Source organism: Trichechus manatus, unplaced genomic scaffold (genome assembly GCF_000243295.1).
Source record: "Trichechus manatus latirostris isolate Lorelei unplaced genomic scaffold, TriManLat1.0 scaffold00206, whole genome shotgun sequence".
NCBI classification, from domain to species: Eukaryota; Metazoa; Chordata; class Mammalia; order Sirenia; family Trichechidae; genus Trichechus; species Trichechus manatus.
Window position 1 is genome coordinate 2,223,835 of NW_004444142.1, and position 12,631 is coordinate 2,236,465.

A 12,631-nucleotide genomic window follows, 5' to 3' on the forward strand; every position below is an offset into this window, starting at 1 on the left:
TAAGCAGTGAATACAATCCTTAGAGATAATGCAAACAGATCAGCATTGCTAGAATATGTAATATAAACATTTCTTAATTCTAAAGACCTCAGGCACAGGTATCAAATACTGTGAGTTCTTTAAGAATGTCAGAGTTGGATGGCTGGTAGGAGGAATTAGTGAATGGGGAAAATGTTGACTGCTTCATTAACTGGAAGGGATTGTGTGAGACAGCGGCCATTCTTGACATCCCGGAAGTTGACATAGTAATTGATTTCCTTTTCTCTAAAATTAGCACCTAAAATCCAATCTCAGGCAGCCCTAAGGGCTTCTCTAAGTCCTTTTCCAGAAATCCTCAAACTGTCAACACAGTAACCTTCAGAATATTAATACACCTTCTAAGAATAAAACCTTGATATATATTGAGCCTGTTATAGAAAAGCTTGAGTCAAGAAAATAGTAAGAAATGAAATGTCAACAAAAATTTAGTTATTTTGCATATTGTAGAAAAATTCTATTTCAATGGGAAACTATGTGTTGTCTACATATACCATATCTATCCAGGTTATCTATACACATCTAGCCTTTTATTATTTTTGAGTTATTCTGCAAACTTTTAAACTGTAGGTAACTGATAGACATGTAAATTTTATCCGGTCTTGTAGAGATTTAATTAACTCTTCTCTCCCCCAGGGGAAAAAAATGGGTTTTGCCTCCATTTGTAATTTGATGCAACACTCCTTTGCTCACCAGATAAATTTGTGCTGTTTTGATTTTTTCTTTGAACAAGTTATGATATCTGCCTGGTTCTCTCATATGTCAATAAAATAAAATTTTTAATACATGTTCATTTTTTTTCAATCTGTAATAGTCATTATTTTAACTTCTTCTGAAATTACCTTTTAACAATATTTACTAGGCATCTTTAGGGCTTTCCCAGGGCCTTAATTCCATAGCGCTCTGTGGGAAGAACAGAGGAAAAAGAAAGTCGGAAATTTGCTAATTATTTTATATCCTAGTTCAGACACTACTTCGGAGTAAGTCCAGTGTCAGCTCTACTTACAGAGTAAAACCAAACCAGTTGCCTTGGATTCAATTCCGACTTATGAAGGCCCATGTGTTGCAGAGTAGAACTGCTCCATAGGGTTTTCAAGGCTGTGATCTTTTGGAAGTAGACCCACAGGATTTCTTCCAAGGCACCTCTGGGTGAGTTCAAACTTTCAACTTTCCAGTCAGTAGTCAAGCTCTTAACCCTGTGTGCCACCCAAGGACTCCTACCTACAGAGTTGTTGTTGTTGTTGTTAGGTGTCATCAAGTCAGTTTGACTCATGGTGACCCGATGCACAACAGAAGGATACACTGCCCGGTCTTGTGCCATCCTCACAGTCACTGCTATATTTGAGCCCGTTGTTGCAGCCACTGTGTCAATCCACCTAGTTGAGAATCTTCCTCTTTTTCGCCGACCCTGTACTTTACCAAGCATGAGGTAACTTCTCCAGGGACTTGTCCTTTCTGATAACATGTCCAAAGTACATGAGATGAAGTCTCGCCATCCTCAATTCTATGGAGCATTCTGGCCTGTACGTCTTCCGAGACAGATTCGTTTGTTCTTCTGGCAGTCCATGGTATATTCAGTATTCTTCTCTAACACCATAATTCAAAGGCGTCAATTCTTCTTCAGTCTTCCTTATTCATTGTCCAGCTTTCACATGCATATGAGGCAGTTGAAAACACCATGGCTTGTGTCAGGTGCACCTTAGTTCTCAAAGTTACATTTTTGCTTTTGAACACTTTAAAGAGGTTTTTTGCAACAGATTTGCCCAATGCAATATGTTGTTTGATTTCTTGACTGCTGCTTCCATGGGTGTTGACTGTGGATCCAAGTAAAATGAAATCTTTGACAACTTCAATCTTTTCTCCATTTATCATGTTGCTTATTGGTCCAGTTGTGAGGATTTTTGTTTTCCTTATGTTGAGGTGTAATCCATACTGAAGGCTGTGGTCTTTGATCTTCATCAGTAAGTGTTTCAAGTCCTCTTCACTTCCAGCAAGCAAGGTTGCATCATCTGCATATCACAGATCTTCCTCCAATTATGAGGCCAAGTTCTGCTTCATATAGTCCAACTTCTTGGATTATTTGCTCAGTAATACAGATTGAACAAGTATGGTGAATGGATACAACCATGCTCACACCTTTCCTCATTTTAAATCACACAGTATCCCCTTGTTCTGTTTGAATGACTGACTGTTGGTCTATGTACAGGTTCTACATGAATACTATTAAGTGTTCTGGAATTACTACTCTTTGCAATGTTTTCCATAATTTGTTACAATCCACACAATCCAATGCCTTTGCATAGTCAATAAAACACAGGTAAACATCTTTCTGGTATTCTCTGCTTTCAACCAAGATTCATCTGACATCAGCAGTGATATCCTTTGCTGCATGTCCTCTTCTGAATCTGGCTTGAATTTCTGGCAGTTCCCTGTCAATGTACTGCTACAACTGTTTTGAATTATCTTCACCAAAATGTTTCTTGCATGTGATATTAATGATATTGTTCGATAATTTCCGAATTCTGTTGAATCACCTTTCTTTGGAATAGGCATGAATATGAATCTATTCTAGTTGGTTGACCAGGTAGCTGTCTTCCAAATTTCTTGACATAGACAAGTGAGCACTTCCAGTGCTGCATCTATTTGTTGAAACATCTCAGTTGGTATTCCGTCAATTCCTGGAGCCTTGTTCTTCACCAGTGCCTTCAGTGCAGCTTGGACTTCTTTCTTCAGTACCATTGGCTCTTGATCACATGCCACCTGGTGAAATGGTTGAACATTGACCAATTATTTTTGGTACAGTGACTCTGTGTATTTCTTCCATCTTCTTTTAATGCTTCCTGAGTCATTCAATATTTTGCCCATAGAATCCTTCAATACTGCAACTCAAGGCTTGATTTTTTTTCTTCAGTCTTTCAGCTTGAGAAATGCCAAGCATGTTCTTCCCTTTTGGTTTTCTAACTCCAGGTCCTTGCACATTTCATTACAATATTTTACTTTTTCTTCTCGAGCCGCCTTTTAAAATCTTCCATTTAGCTCTTTTACGCCATCATTTCTTTCTCTCGCTTTAGCTACTCTATGTTCAAGAGCAAGTTTCAGAGTCTCTTCTGACATCCATTTTGATATTTTCTTTCTTTCCTGTCTTTTCAATGATCTTTTGCTTTCTTCATGTATGATATCCTTGATGTCATCCCACAACTAGTTCACTTATGGAACAAACCAAACCCACTGCCATCAAGTTGATTCTGACTCATAGTGACCCTATAGGACAAAGTAGAACTGCTGTATAGGGTTTCTAAGGAGCTGGTGGTGGATTCAAACTGCCAACATTTTGGTTAGCAGCTGAACGCTTAACCACTGTGGTTCTGTAATTTGTGTATGGGTGGTGAGGAAAGAAGCCATTTTAGAGCGAGTTTCTGTGCCCTTGATGGAGCTAAAGTAGGGAGAAACCTTACTGACTAGAGTAGCAAAAGGCTGTGAACAACTGCCTTAAAGATTTCAAAGCTTGCCTTTCACTCACTCTTGTTATAGTGCTCTGAGGAACTTTCCAAGACGGCTCTGAGACAGTAACCCTGCAAAGACAGACTGCTAAGGGACCCAAGAGCTCCCCTAGACTATTTAAATTGTCTAGAGCCTCGGGGCATCATCTAAGGGTAATTACAGGCCACCATTGCCAGCACCTACACCTTACCATTAAAGGATAATTCTAGCATAGCTTCCTTTTTAAAAGATATTGTGTGTGTGTGCGCGCACACACACATGCAGTCATATGTAAGAGACAAAGGGAGAGGAAAGAGAGACAGAGATCCCCCATTATCTATGTAACATTCCAAAGGAATGATTGGTGGAAATTTTTTGAATTCTCACTGAGAAGTTTCCATAACAATTACCAGCAGAAACTCAGAAATTCCAGGTTGGCCAGGACTCCAGGAAATCTGAGAGACAATATCAGGTCCAGCCTAATTATAACTTTGCTTCCCTTCTCCTAGCCCTACTTGGAGACGCTTAATGACTATCTATAATCTCATGCCTACCCTCAGGATAGCAGTCATAGAGCTATCCTGACCAAAAGAAAGTGGTTCTCAATTATTCCAGTTGACTATGCCTGGATTCTGGCTCAAATTATTCCTGCTCCTTGTCCAACACAGATGCAATGTCTCGTTTCCAATAACTAGGCCCTAACTTTATTCCAAAGCCCCACTCCTTTGCAAGTATCCCTTTGATATCTATGTAGTGGGCCTTTGTTCATACGGAGCTGTCTAGTATTCACTCTCTTCCTTCCTTTTAGCCCCCTGTTCTCCCTCATTGGGAAATCCTTCTTTCTCAGTATTTTGATGGGAAGCAGTTCCCACCTCCTACTTCATAACCCAAAGAGGACACATTATTTGCTCCCTGCCCTGTCATAGCCAGTGAAGTGGGTATAAGACTTAGTCTCAGCCAATCAGATTTGTAATGTGCATTGGCTTTTGGGTACTTTAATTCTGCTAGATAAATAAGTGTGTAATTTTTAAAACATAGCAAAACTATTTAAGGTGTTTTAAGTATAGATAAGTAGATAGGAAGCCAAGAGTTTGTTTGACACAGGCATAACATATGGGATGCGTTAAGCACAGGATAAGGAGCCAGCAAATAGAGCATGTGTGTGTTAATCACAGACACATGAAAGGACGAAGAGGTACATAATATTCATGAAGCAACTGGGTACTAAACCCACATGACACTAAATATATATGTTGTTGTTGCTAGGTGCCGTCGAATAGGTTCCAAATCATAGCAACCCTACATACAACAGAACAAAACACTGTCCGGTCCTGAGATATTCTCACAATTGTTATGCTTGTGCCCACTGGTGCAGCCACAATGTAAACCCATCTCATTGAGGGTCTTCTTCTTTCTCGATGAGGCTCTCCTTTACCAAGCATGATAATGTCCTTCTCCAGGGACTGGTTCCTCCTGATAACATGTCCAAAGTAAGTGAGATGAAGCCTTACCGTCCTTGCTTCTAAGGAGCATTCTGGCTGTACTTCTTCCTAGACAGATTTGTTCATTCTTCTGGCAGTCAATGGTATATTCAATATTCTTCACCAACACCATAATTCAAAGGCATCAATATATAAATACATAAATACACAAGAGGCACTAAATATTCAGCGTAAGCTAACTGTACATGAACACTTAATATTTAAGAAGCCTTAATTCACCAAACGTTCGTGACACCCATTCTGGCTCCATGTGTCCTCTGCCCCAAAAATGCAAATAAATCCCCTGACTGCTTACTAAGCTAATTGGCAGACACCAGCTGTGGTCAGCCATACTTGTCTCTGTGTGTCTCCAACAGAGCAAGTGTGTGTTATTGGACCAAGATATCATCCATCTGTGGGTTCCTTTGCCCCAACTGCAACTCTGGTTTTCGTAAGCACACCTTCAGTAGAGAAAACTGATGTGGGAGACAGAGATGGTACTTATGAACATAGCAGACCCCAAGATTCAGATTTTATGTTCTTTCTCTCCTGCTTACATGTATCCTAAGAGTGTTAACTTACTCCATTTCTTTCCCCCTTACTCTTCATTGTGTGTTTTAATTTGATTCAATAATCATGACAAATGATCATCTTAATTTGGTCTGTGAGCCTTTCTATCTCATGATCTCTGGTATAGCCTGTCTGGTAGTGCATTTGGAGGCTATCACCACCTCAAGCTAATTCCCGACTCTGTTCTGGGACTTTGAGTCAAGAGTGAGTGATGGAAGGATGTGTCATAGTAGCCTCAGGACCAGGGGGTGGTTGTGTGGGAACCTTGACAGTGGTGCCTATACTAGAGCCTCTAGAGTCCTTTTGGTTCTAATATTTTTTCTTTCTCTCTCTCTCTCTCTTTTTTTTTTTATTGTGAAAGATGGCACTCATAAGGGAATATATATAAAATGTGTAAATTTTAGCAAATAATCATAATATAAACAACTGTGTAACCTCACTAACAGGTAAGGAAATTAAAATCAGATGTAAGAGTTAAACTTGTCTAAGGCTGATCGTACATCTTGACCAAGACTGATCTTACATGTTGACCTTCTAGAAAAAAAAAGAAAGGTTTCCTGAAATATTCTGTGGATATGGACCACAGTTTGCTGTTTAAAGCAACAGAACTTAGTCAATTGTGAAACTTGGATCGCAGTCTGTTGAATATCCCAGGGGAGAATGAATGTTGATTTGGCATGTTCTGTCACTCGCTTGCTATGTCATACAACTACAGCTGCAAGGCTTAGGCCTTAGACACTGGGTTTGAAGGCATGGTGCTCCCACATGCCTACGACAACAAATACTAAGCTGGTAGGGAAGGGGCAGGAGCCAGGGTTCTGTTGTGATATATTGTGATTAAAAAGCCCCCAAACCCAAGGGTTGGGATCCCTCTCCCAGAGTCTTATCTCTGTATCTGCTATATCTCTATGTGTCCAGGGACCAGGCCTAGAGATCTGCTCACATGCCACTTATCCTATCCATGTGAGTTTCCCCCGATGAACACCACTCCAGCAGGGCTGGCATGTGTTATGCCTGGTTATTTGTCCTCATTTGCATGATGAAAACAGCATTCCAAAAGCTGCCATTGCCACTCTCCCATGTGTCCTTCCCCAATCATAATCCACTCCCTCCCTCCTAGAAATAAACACAATCCCGACTTTTGGAGAACTATTTTCTTGCTTTTCTTTGTAATACTACCACCTGGAGATTATTTTACTTTAATTTTGTCTCTTTGCCTGTTTTGGAGCTTTATATGATATATAAGATTTGTCTAAGTTGTTATGCGTGGTGTCATTATGTGTGACTCATGGTGACCCCATGCACAATGCAATGAAATGCTGCCTGGTTGTGCACCATCTTCATGATTGGTTGTGGATCAGACCATTGTAATCCATAGGGTTTTCATTGGCTGATTTTCGGAAGCAGACTGCCAGGTCTCTTCCTAGTCTGTCTTAGCATGGAAGCTCTAGTGAAGCCTGTTGCGCATCATAGCAACACTCAAGACACCACTGACAGGTGGGTGGTAGACATGCATGAGGTGCGTTGGCCGGTAGTCAAACCCAGGTCTTCCACATGGAAGGCAAGAATTCTACCACTGAACCATCACTGTCCCCAGTTGTTGTTATGTGTAGCTGTAGTTTATTTACTTCGTTGCTGTGTTTTGTGGAGCTATATCACAAGCCACAAGTTATAGATCCATCCTATTATACACCCATTATGTTACAGATCAACATCTAAAAGTGATATTGCTGGGTCATAGGGTGTGCTTATGCTCAATTTTAAGAAGATAATGGCAAAGAGTTTTCCATAATAGTTTCACCAATTTATACCCCACAGCAGTGAATAAGAGTCCCTTTATTCCACATCTTTGCCTTCACTTGGTATTATCTGCCTTTTTAATGTTTGCCAATCTGGTGTATGTGTAATGATATTCCAATGTGGTTGTATTTTGCATTTTCCTTGTTATCAGTGAGGTTGAGTGCTTTTTCATGTATTTCCTCATCATTTGGATTTCCTCTTTTGTTAAATGCCTGTTCAGGTCCTGTGTCCAATTTTCTATTGAGTTGTTTGTCTTTTTCTTATTGATTTATAGGAGTTCTTTATGTATTTTAGATCTAGACTTTTGGTAATTAAGTACCACAAATATCATCTCCCAGTCTGTAGTTTGTCTTTTCACTATTTTTTAAGGTGTCTTTTGATGGAAAGAAGTTCTTAATTTTAATGTGATAGAAAAAAATTGATCTTTTCCTTTAGTGTATTTTTGTGTCTTTTTTGAAAATCCTTCCTGGCTCTGAATTCATGAAGATGTTTTTCTGTATTATCTTCAAAAAGCTTTATAGTTTTGCCTTTCACATTTTGGTCTTTAATCCACTAGGAATTGATTTTTGTGAATGTGTCTGTTTGTTTCCCAAGCTAGGTTGTCCAGCCTCCAATCAATTCTGTAAGTCCCTGATCATCTTATAATAAATGCTCTTTTTGCTTGAGATAGCCAGCATCAGTTTCTGCTGCTTTCAATCAAGAGAGCTCTGGCTGATACAATGGACTACTGCCTTGGCTCTCATTCCTGGAGTCCTGCCTCTTAACCCCAGCCTCGTTCTATGCCCCATGACTATATGCAAACTGGTTTTTGTCTGTGGTTTGGACTATGACCAAAGACTGTCATACTCCATGATCTTGTGCCTTGCTCAGCAGACTACTTCATGTTTCAGAACCTGCTGCTGGATTGGTTCCATCAGCTCCTGTCCCACTGCCCAGTTCCACTATAAGTAAAAAATCATGCTTCGCTGATTCTCAAGATATGACATGAAATTGTAAGCCAGACCTTAGATGCCCACAGAAAGAGTGAGAGGCCCACAGAACGAGGGTTATAGAGATAACATTCATAAACCATTGCCAGTTGACGTCATTTGCTAAGCCAAACAAGTTAAAGTAGGCTCAACTCCCAGTTGGGGATTTCAGATCCTATTGCCATTCTTTGTCTCTCCTATCAGGAGACCATGCAGGAAGATTCACACTTTACTTCTTTCCAAGTAGTGTATTGATTTGTGGATTAAGTGAAATGTGCATCAATTGAACTAACTATTCCCTTTAAGTAATAGGGGGGATTCATACCGTGCTGAAATTAACAAGCACAACAGAACTGCCTCTTAGAGTTCAGCCACAGCACAATAGACGCACACAGTGTGAGGGCAATCTGGGGATTAAATAGCTCCACTTCATCCTTGGTGATCAAAAGCCAGTGTGCTCTTATATGCACTTTCTTTGGCTCCCTCCTCCCCCACTTCCACACATTTCAAAGAGATTATGTGCACTGCTTAACTGAAAATAGATTTCTTTTCCCTCCTTCCACTTTCTCTTTATATCTCCAGGTTTTATTTCTCCTTGCCATACCTTCAGTGTATAGCAAACTTTGCATCCTTTCCTCCTAGATGACTGCTTAACCTCACATCTTCTCTGATCAAGTCACAATGGAAATAATGCTAAGACAAGATGGCAGTATATAACCTCAAGATAAAAAATGCACACCACACTTAATCAATGATTTTTCCTTTTAAAAAAAGTACTGCTCCTCATACATGGCTATGATTCCACTGACCTGTTCTTTTTTTTTTTTCCTCTTGATAATGGATTTGACACTGCATACTCTTTCACCTGTAACCTTTGCAGATCTCAAAGCCCTTTGACACAATCACTTCATTTTATCTCAATACTATTAATGAGGTAGGTAAAACCTAAAACATTATCTTCAGCTTCTTAATAAGGAAACTGAGGCTCACAGGGAATTAATGAATTATCTGAGGTATAGCCAGGACCCAATCTTGACTTCTCTGACTTCTTGGCCAATTCTCTTTCCAAGATGATTGTCTAATATTAAAAGGTTCTCTACGTGGCTATAATAATATTTACTTTATGCAAAACTAATATCCATACCAAGAATCAAACTTGCAGCACTAACCGCATTCATATCTTTTTTAGTCATCTGATTCTCTATTGGCATAAGCATGCTATTATTTCAACTATAATGACATAAATTATAAGACAATACTATTAATAAATATTACAATGTACTAGGATTCTGGAAGGGTCTAGTACCTTGAATAAAATCTGATTTGGGGTTGTCTTTTTTTCATGTTTGTTTTGTTTTGTTTTAGGCAATTTGGATTCAAAAATTATCTTATTCATTACTGAGATTAACAAGGCAAACATGTGCCAATAATTGAATGTGTTTAAATAAGAAAGGTCAAATTCCAAACTTCCATCTTTATTAGCATACAGATTGAGTAAACAGGCTTTTTGCAAACATATTTAGGTCTTTCTAACTGTACAGAAAAGGTGAGAGATGGCTGGTTTCAAGGCATGAATCTGATAACACAATCTATCCCTCTTATTTTTTTAATACTTGGCTGTTAATTTTAAGGCTGGATGAAATTCCACTGCATTAGACATAAAGAATTTTGTTTAAATAGAATTATACAAGATGAAAGAAGAATGTTAATGAAAATCTAATATATATGTATATATTTTTAAATCTGGAACAAACCTGTTGTTCCAAATTCCCAGATATTATCCTGATTTCTGAAAGAACAAAGGGACTTTCTCTTTTTCATACCATCATTCATTTAACCTCATTTGTTTGTTAATTCATTCTTAATTATTTATATGGTAACTACCACGTGTTCCTTGCATCAGACCACAGGCTATACAATACAAGTGACAAGTGTGACTCAGGAGTGAGCAGGGAGCTAAGAGGTCCCACAGAACACAGAAAGAGAATCTATCACCATCTTGAAAATCAAGACAGACTTGCCAAAGGAGATATTATCTAAGTCCAGGAGAACAAATAGGACCATCCCTAAATATATTGAACACAATTTCTTTAGCTATCATGTGAGCATCAAAGTCTTCCTAGTGAATTTTTAGGGTATGAAACAAGAGGAGAACCTGGAAGCCTATGGTTTAATGATTTCTGACATGCTATGCAAAATCTCTATGGTTCCATAAACTGCTGTTGTTGTTGTTGTTAGATGCCATCAAGTTGGTTCCAACTCACAGCGACCCTATTCACCATAGAACAAAACACTGTCCAGTCCTGCGCCATGCTCACAATCGTTGTTAAGCTTGAGACCATTGTTGCAGCCACTGTTTCAATCCATCTCTCTGAGGGTCTTCCTCTGTTTCACTGACGCTGTACTTTACCAAGCATGATGTCCTTCTCCAGGGATTGATCCCTCCTGACAACATGTCCAAAGTATATACGACATAGTCTCACCATCCTTCCTTCTAAGGAGCTGTCATGGATTGAATTATGTCCCCCAAAAAATGTGTGTATCAATTTGGCTGGGCCATGATTCCCAGAATTGTGTGGTTGGCCTCCATTTTGTGATTGCAATTTTATGTTAAAGAGGATTAGGGTGGGATTATAATACCACCCTTACCCAGGTTATATCCCTGATCCAATGTAAAGGGAGTTTCCCTGGGGTGTGGCCTGCACCACCTTTTATCTCTCAAGAGATAAAAGGAAAGGGAAGCAAGCAGAGAGTTGGGGACCTCATACCACCAAGAAAGCAGTGCCAGGAGCAGAGCGTGTCTTTTGGACCAGGGTCCCTGCGCCGCCAAGAAGCTCCTAGTCTGGGGGAACACTGATGAGAAGGCCAAGAGAGATAAAGCCTTCCCCTGGAGCTGACACCCTGAATTTGGACTTTTAGACTACTTTACTGTAAGGAAATAAACTTCTCTTTGTTAAAACCATCCACTTGTGGTATTTCTGTTATAGCAGCACTAGATAACCAAGACAGGAGCATTCTGGTTGCACTTCTTCCGAGACAGGTTTGTTCATTCTTTTGGCAGTCCATGGTATTCTTTCCATAAACTAGTCCCAATATTTTCAACAACCTAGTAGAAATTGAACTGCTATTCTTTACTCTTGTTTACTGACTGCCTTGACTCTAAAATTTTATACTGGTCTGACCTAGCCTGCATCAAGACATAGTCCTTACAATAAATTATGTAATCCCCAATGTTGTTCTTAAAAATTTCCCCAATCTCTTCATTTTGCTTCTAAGTCTATTCACTTCTTGCTTTACTTACATTACTTTTGAACATTGGGCTTGTTTCCTTTTTCAATCCCCACTCATCTACAGAGGTGGTATGGAGAAGCTTTGGGAGAACTTTACTCCTCATATTCTTAATCACCGTCCCTCCCACCAAACGCAAGTTACTCCAAAAAAAGAAGAAATTCAAAATCGAAAAAAGAAATATGCTTGTTATACAAAAACAGCACAAAGAATCATCTGGCCTCCACTTCCAAGCAGGATGCTGGCTTTGGTAGATGCTGTTCAGGATATCCCTAGCAAATCCTCCACACACACACACACACACGCCCTGCCATTCCTTGCCAAAAGAACCATGCTTCTGTTCAGGGATGGGGCAGCAACATGCTCAGGAGAGATGGACCACTTTACCTTCCCCAGGGATTGAACTATGATTGGTCTAAGACTATAATGCCTGTGGTTAGCTCAGAGAAATATACAAGATCCAGTTTTGTCCAATGACACCCAAGGAGGCTAGGGGATTCTAGAAAATATTTTCTCTATGAAAAAAGAGAGACACCTGAGAACTCTTTTCTTTCTGCCTGCCTGTGGATGTCTTTGGACATTTTGGGACTCCTTTGGTCTCCTTTGGACAAGGATGTGATACCATCTTGTGACCATAAGTAGACAAGCATAAAGACAAAGCCAGCATGCTAAGTATGGTAGAATAAGAAGATAGAAAGAGCCTGGGTCCTTGGTCACATCACTGACCCACTGTACAATCCTGGAACTGCCTTCTCTTAATTAAGATACAAATGTCCTTCTGGTTTAACCCTCTTCTATATAGAAATTCTAGAGCCACCTCTGTCTTTCTGCCCTTTAGACTTGAAAACTCCACCTAGTTTCCCAACCTTAAATCTGGTTCTCCATAAAGAATTTAGCTTCAATTCAACATTCCCATCTCTAAGCCCATCTATATCCCTTTACAACATAATAGCATCATGGTATCATACAGTCCAAACTACTAATCCATACATATCATACAGTCCAAAC